The 6854-nt window shown below is 35.0% G+C and overlaps 1 long non-coding RNA gene across 1 annotated transcript; it reads right to left on the reverse strand.

Annotated features, from left to right (window-relative positions):
* Positions 1-5666: 5666 nt before the first annotated feature.
* LOC146897797 (uncharacterized) lies at positions 5667-6854 on the reverse strand. The gene is made up of 2 exons (XR_015023369.1): positions 6627-6854; positions 5667-6129 (listed from the first exon to the last, which is right to left on the reverse strand). It is a non-coding gene; the product is annotated as an uncharacterized LOC146897797 (long non-coding RNA).

Raw genomic sequence — 6854 nt, forward strand, 5'->3', positions numbered from 1 at the left:
TTTTGCTTATTTTTTTTATGTTAATTTTCATTACTTTTGTTATGATAGCTTTGACTTGCTTTACATCTTGTGCTACTAACCATTTGTTCATTGTTTCATACATCATGAGCATTCACACTTCATCTTCCTCTCCATCTCATTTCTTGCACTTTAAGTTTCAATTTCATGCAAAAGCTTAGAATGTAAAAACTTAGGAGCTTTTGTAATATTTTACTTTCATGTCATTTAAATTCTTGGCAAAGAGGCCATAGAATGTATCTAGGGTATGATGTAATAAGGACAATGGACTCTAATGATGTACACCGACACAAGCACCGACACATGCACACACATCACTATATAGCTAGAATATGCATGTTTAGATGTATGTTTAGGATTGTATGTTTAGATGAATGCCTAGGGCTTATACTTAGAAAAAACCAATTTTCCAAACAAATGTGAACAACTTCACTCAAACCTTTTCCAAATAAACCTTGGGATCCAACATCCCATTGTATTTTCCTTTCCATTTTCTTAATCAAACTTCAATGAAAATAATCAAACTTTGACTTCTTTTGCAAATCACTAATCAAACCTCACAATTTCCTAATCTCATGCCCTTGAGGCCTCTTTCTATTCTTCAAAATCCCATTTTCAAACTTAAAATCAACCAACAAAAACAAAAACATTTTTGAGAGAGAACTACGGTGGATTTGATCCCTTAAACGGGTACGTAGGCAAGGAACAAAATTCCTTCAATTCAATTAAAATAAAAATTCAAACACATTCTTCTCCCTCCAATTCTTCACTTAGAAACTCTTAGGTTTAAATAAATACTTTTAAATAGCATTTAAAAATAAAGCGCGCGCGTAGAAATTAAAGACGGTTCCTATAGGATACTATAGTCGTTATGGGTGCCTAACACCTTCCCGTAGCGAAAACAACTCCCGGACCTCGATTCTCAAGGGTTTTGCTTACTTTTTCCCTTCCCAAGAAAAAATAAGATATCACCGGTTAAAAAGGTTCAAACGTAATCAATGTTTGACACCCGAAAACCAAGATAAAACAAAAACCATATTTTATACGAAATATTTCTAAGTGCCTTGTTTTAAGCATTTATCTTATTCTTTTTAGGGTATCGAACAAGAACAAGCTAATCCATCACAACATGGGCAAGACCTTCCTTCTTCGAAGACCACTTCACCAATTGATGAAGACAAAGAAGATGAGCATGATGATGCTAGCAGTCCAGAAGGTCTTAAAGTGAATCTTTCTCAACAACAACAAACAGAAACACCCACTGATGACTTGGTAAATGATGAATCACTCAACAATGATCAATCTTATTCTGCACCCACCCTTGGAGATAATGTATCAAACTTTGCTACTGGAGATACAAAAATCACTACTCGACAAGATGCTCCTGGTGATGCAGAGATGATTGCTCAACAAGATACTCCTATGATCGATCTGGAAGAAATCGATCGATTGGCCAAAGATGATCCTTTCAACGCTTTTGCCTTGATAGCTAAGAGTAATACTCTTTTCTCAACTAGCACTGGCCAAACTTCTGATTCATCCAAGGGAAATCCCTCTGAGACTTCAAAGAACAACCTGCTAGCAGAATTTCAAAAGAAGATCATCGAAGCCAACTTGCTAGAGTTGATTGAAAAGGATGCTGGAGCTCTTGCTGAAATCAGGAGTTTATTTGAAAAGCTTGGTGCTCTCCCAACTGGTTGGAAATTTCGAAACCTGTTTAACTATCTTGAACCAATGTTGGAGAGTGCTAATCAAAACTTCCAGAAGAGGAAAACTGATCAAGCTCAAATGGAAGAGAAGAAAGCGTATCATGATCAAATTGTGATCGAACTGTCATTCTTCCAAGAAAAATTTAAAACTCTTCAGCAAGAAAGAAACAATGCGAAGCAGCAAGTGGTTGACATCGATGCCAAGATTAAAGAGCTGGAAGCTCAGAAAGCTGAAATTTTGGCTAAGGATGAAGCTAGAAATCAAGAAGCCAATGAAGCTGTTAACAAATTCAAGCTCTCCAAGGAACTAGAGTCTACCATTGCTCAACTTGCAAGTGACAACCATGCTCTCGATACTCAACTGGCTGAATACAAGAGCCAAATCGAGAAACTCATCTCATCATTTGAGATTTAGTTCTGTTTCTATTTTATTCTCTAAGACTTTTATTTTATTTCAGCCTTATCGAATATCTTGGTCTGTAATGTCTTTATAACAATTTTATGGACCATTTTCTGTTTCGAATGACAATTTCTTTTCAATCATCGAAATTCCTTTCTTATTTTCTTATATCGAATTCAAATTTTATTTAAATCCAAATAAGATTGGAACAATTTCCAAGACATTTTAATGATGAGGAAACAAAAAAGTAACTTTTTTGTTTAACCCAACAAGTTAAACTTGTCTAGGAAGTTGAAAAGAAATAAAACAAATAAATAACCTTTTAACACAGATTAATCCTTTTAAAAGAAAACCTTTAAAACTTCCCTCAGATTACAAAGTTAAGTAACCATTGGCCATCAGAATAACTGTTCCCACGTGTCATCATCTTCAAAGCAAGAAGAACCGTCTGATTGAACCACTTCTTTCAACTTCCCTCCCCTATAAATATGATTTTCCTTTTATAAAAATCACTCTTTTCTTTGTTTCGTCTTCGTCTGAAAAATCCTTCTTACTCAAAGCTTTCTTTCCCAAATCATCATGACCACCATTGATAATCTGAGTGATGATCTTTTAGTCAAGATTGCTGCAAAGATTGCTGCTCAAAGCAGGAAAGATCTTTTCGCCTTTCGCCATACCAGTAGTAGGCATTGGCGTGTCAGTGAGGATTCTGAAGTTTCTAGGGCTTTTGGAAATGATGTCCTCTACTTCCTCTACGACCCCAATGAATGGTACAAAAATGCTATGGTGGCTCATTCTAAGTTTGCTTTTAAACTTAGACTCTGGAATCATGGCAACGCCATGTTCTGTATTCTTCGAAGCACTCAACACATGTTGGATGCTAATCCAAACATTGAAGAAATGAAACGCCTCCTCACTACTGCTATCAACGCCACTGGCTCTCTGAGTGCAAGGTACTACCGTCTTCTCATCAATGCACTCTCCATGCCTATGCCAGAAAACATCCTCGAAGACTTCGAAGATCTTGCATGGACACATCGATTGGCAGAATTTCGAAGCGACATTTTGGGAGGGACTTCAACTTATCGATTTCGCTGTCCTTGGTGGAATAGGCCCATGCCTATTTGGCTTACTAGGCGTCGTTTTTGCAACAACTACCACAACTGTGCAGGAGATGGGAGAATTGGAGGCTGGTATGCACTTCTACCTGGGCCAGATCATGAATACTACTTGGTCAATGCTTGCTTTAGGTGTCGTCTCGATACGGAAATTCGCTGGTTTCTCGATCGTTTTGGGATTGTAACTGAATGGTGAAAACCATCTTTAAATGCTTTTTAGTCTTTAAGTATTTTATGTTTTCTTTTGTAATGGTTTTTCCATTTTAAGCATTTCGATGTAACCTGCCCATCAGTTGGCATTTTTAAATTAATGCCAAGTTTTTATTTCGAATCAAATTACTCTTGTGTAATTTTAATTTCTTGTAACATCGGTTTATATTTTTTCAAATATTTACCGTTTATGCGTAGAATTCTCTGATCTTCTTGTAGTTCTTCGATCTCATACGCATTATTCGAAAAAACTCTTAGAATTTTCCATGGTCCTTCCCAACTAGGAGACCATTTTCCTAAACATCGATCCTTTTTATCCATAGGCAAGATAACTTTCCAAACTAAGTCCCCTTGCAGGAATAATTTCGATTTAACTCTTTTGTTATAGGCTTTTGCTATTCTTTCTTTTGCTTTGTAAGCACTTCTAAAGCCATTAATCTTTCTTCATCAATATCTACTAATTCATCCAACATCATATCCAAATATTGATTTGTTGGAATTTCGATTTGTCTTTGAATTCGAGTAGATTGAAGTAAGATTTCTGTTGGCAATACAGCATCATGGCCAAATGTTAATCGAAAAGGAGTAGTATTTATAGATTCTTTAGGAGAAGTTCGAACTGCCCATAAAGCTTCATAAAGAAACTCATGCCATTCTTTGGGTTTTTTCTTTTGGCTAGCTTTTCTTTTGATTATAGTAATCAAATTCTTATTTGCTGCTTCTACCTGACCATTTGCCTGAGCATAATATGGTGTTGAAGTCAACAATTTATATCCTATTTCTTCAGCAAATTTTACCATCTTTCGACCAGTAAATACAGATCCTTGATCTGTAGTAATAGTTTCTGGTATGCCAAATCTATAAATAATAAATTTTTGAATGAAGTTTATAACTTCATCTTGAGTAACATCTTTTAGTGGAACAGCTTCTATCCATTTAGTGAAATAATCTATTCCAACCAAAATATATTTGTAGCCTTTGGATGACTTAGGTTTGATTTCCCCAATTACATCTAAAGCCCATCCTCTGAATGGCCAAGGTTTCACTATTGAATGTAATTCACTAGCTGGTACTTTTTGAATTCCAGCATGTTCTTGACATTCTTTACAACCTTTAGCAAAATTTATGCAATCTTTTAACATGGTTGGCCAATAAACACCTTGTCGAAACAAAAGCCATTTTATTTTATGGCCTGCTTGATGTGTACCACAAGCACCACTATGAGTATTCGATACAGCCAAATATGCTTCTGCTTCACTAAGGCATTTAAGTAAAACTCCTTCTGGAGTCTTTTTAAATAATTCATTGCCTATTATCACATAACTCAAGGCTCTATATTTGACTTTTCTACAAGTTGTGCCATCTGGATTTTCCAAAAAATTGACTATGGGTTTTCGCCAATCATTATCATCCAAATTGTTAATGACCAAAATTTCAGAAAATTTTGCACTCTGAAGGTATCCTTGAGATGCTTCCATGCCCCCAAGTTTTGGTCTTAACAATTTGTTAGGCACAATGTCTATCGAATTACGCTTTGTTTTAATTTCAATAACCTCTTGCTCTTGTTCCTTCGAAAGTTTGTATCTAGAAGCTAATTGAGCTAAATCATTAGCTTCTTGATTTTCTGCTCTAGGAACATGTTGAACTTCAATTTGAACAAAATGTTTAAGTAATGCATTAACTATAGTGTAATACATTATCAAAGTTTCTTTGAGGCATTTATATTCTTTTGTTATTTGCTTTATTACTAATTCAGAATCACCTCTAATAATTAAACATTTTGCCCCCAGTTCGAGCAAAATCTCTAAACCATTTATTAAGGCTTCATATTCTGCCTCATTATTCGAACAATATTGGCTAATTCGAAATTTATATTTGGTTACTTCATTTGTTGGTGAAACAATAACTATACCTATTCCAGAACCATTTTTATGACTAGACCCGTCGAAATACAATGTCCATGGAAATGTTTCGATGTCCCCAGTCACAGGTTCTTCAATGGAATGATCAGCAATAAAATCAGCCACTATTTGGCCTTTCACAGTTTTCAAAGATTGATAAGTTAAAGAATATTCTGTGAGTGCCAAAGCCCATTTACCAACTCTACTATGCAGAATAGGTTTAGATAACATGTGCTTAATAATATCGAAATGGGAATAAACATAAACATCAAAAGGTCTTATATAATGCTTAAGTTTCACACATGAGAAATACAAACAAAGACATAATTTTTCACTAGGATGATATCTTGTTTCAACATCACTTAAAACTCTACTAAGATAATAAATGGCTCTTTCTACACCATTTTCATCCTCTTGTGCTAACATACTCCCTATAGTTCTTTCAGATGATGCTATATATAACTTCATCTTTTTGTCTTTCAACAAAGGTGAAAGAATAGGAGGATTAGATAAATATGACTTTATGTCTTCAAATGCCTTTTGGTGTTCAGGCTCCCATCTAAAAATTTCCTCTTTCTTTAATCGAAGTAATGACGAGAATGCTTGTGCTCTGCCACTTAGATTAGATATAAATCTTCTGAGGAAATTTATTTTGCCTAATAAAGACTGCAACTCTTTTTTGGTAGAGGGTGCTTTAGCCTCCATTATAGCTTTAGTCTTATTTTGATTGATTTCGATGCCCTTTTTATGGACAACAAATCCTAAAAAATCACCTGCACAAACACCAAACACACATTTTAATGGATTCATTTTTAATCCATATTGTCTCATCCTTTCGAATGATAAACATAAATGTTCTAAGTGTTTGTTTTCAGAAGATGATTTCACAACAATATCATCAATGTAAATTTGCATAAAATCTTCAATTAAATCATGAAACATTGAATTCATTGCTCTTTGATATGTAGCACCAGCATTTTTAAGACCAAATGGCATTACTATCCACTCATAACATCCTAATGCCCCTGGGCATCGAAATGCTGTTTTAGAAACATCTTCTTCAGCAATAAATATTTGATTATAACCTGAATAACCATCAAGCATACTCAAATATTCGAAACCTGCTGCAGAATCTACCAACATTTCTGCTACTGGCATAGGATATTCATCTTTAGGAGTGGCGAGATTTAAATCTCTAAAATCAATACAAACTCTTATACTTCCATTTTTCTTTTTAACAGGAACTACATTAGCTAACCAATCAACATACCTTGCAGGTCTGATGAAGCCACATTTGAGGAGTCTTTCGATCTCTTCTTTTATTTTTGGTAGAATCTCTGGTGCAAACCTTCTTGGAATTTGCTTCACTGGTTTCTTGTCTGTCCTGATTGGCAATTGCAACTCTACAACCTTTCTACTCAAACCAGGCATTTCATGATAATCCCAAGCAAAGCAATCCTTGTAATTTTTCAAAAGCGCCACAATTCGATCTCTGAAG

This window comes from Medicago sativa, chromosome 8 (assembly GCF_051527215.1).
Source record: "Medicago sativa cultivar Bolivia chromosome 8, Bolivia_mono, whole genome shotgun sequence".
Taxonomy (NCBI): domain Eukaryota; kingdom Viridiplantae; phylum Streptophyta; class Magnoliopsida; order Fabales; family Fabaceae; genus Medicago; species Medicago sativa.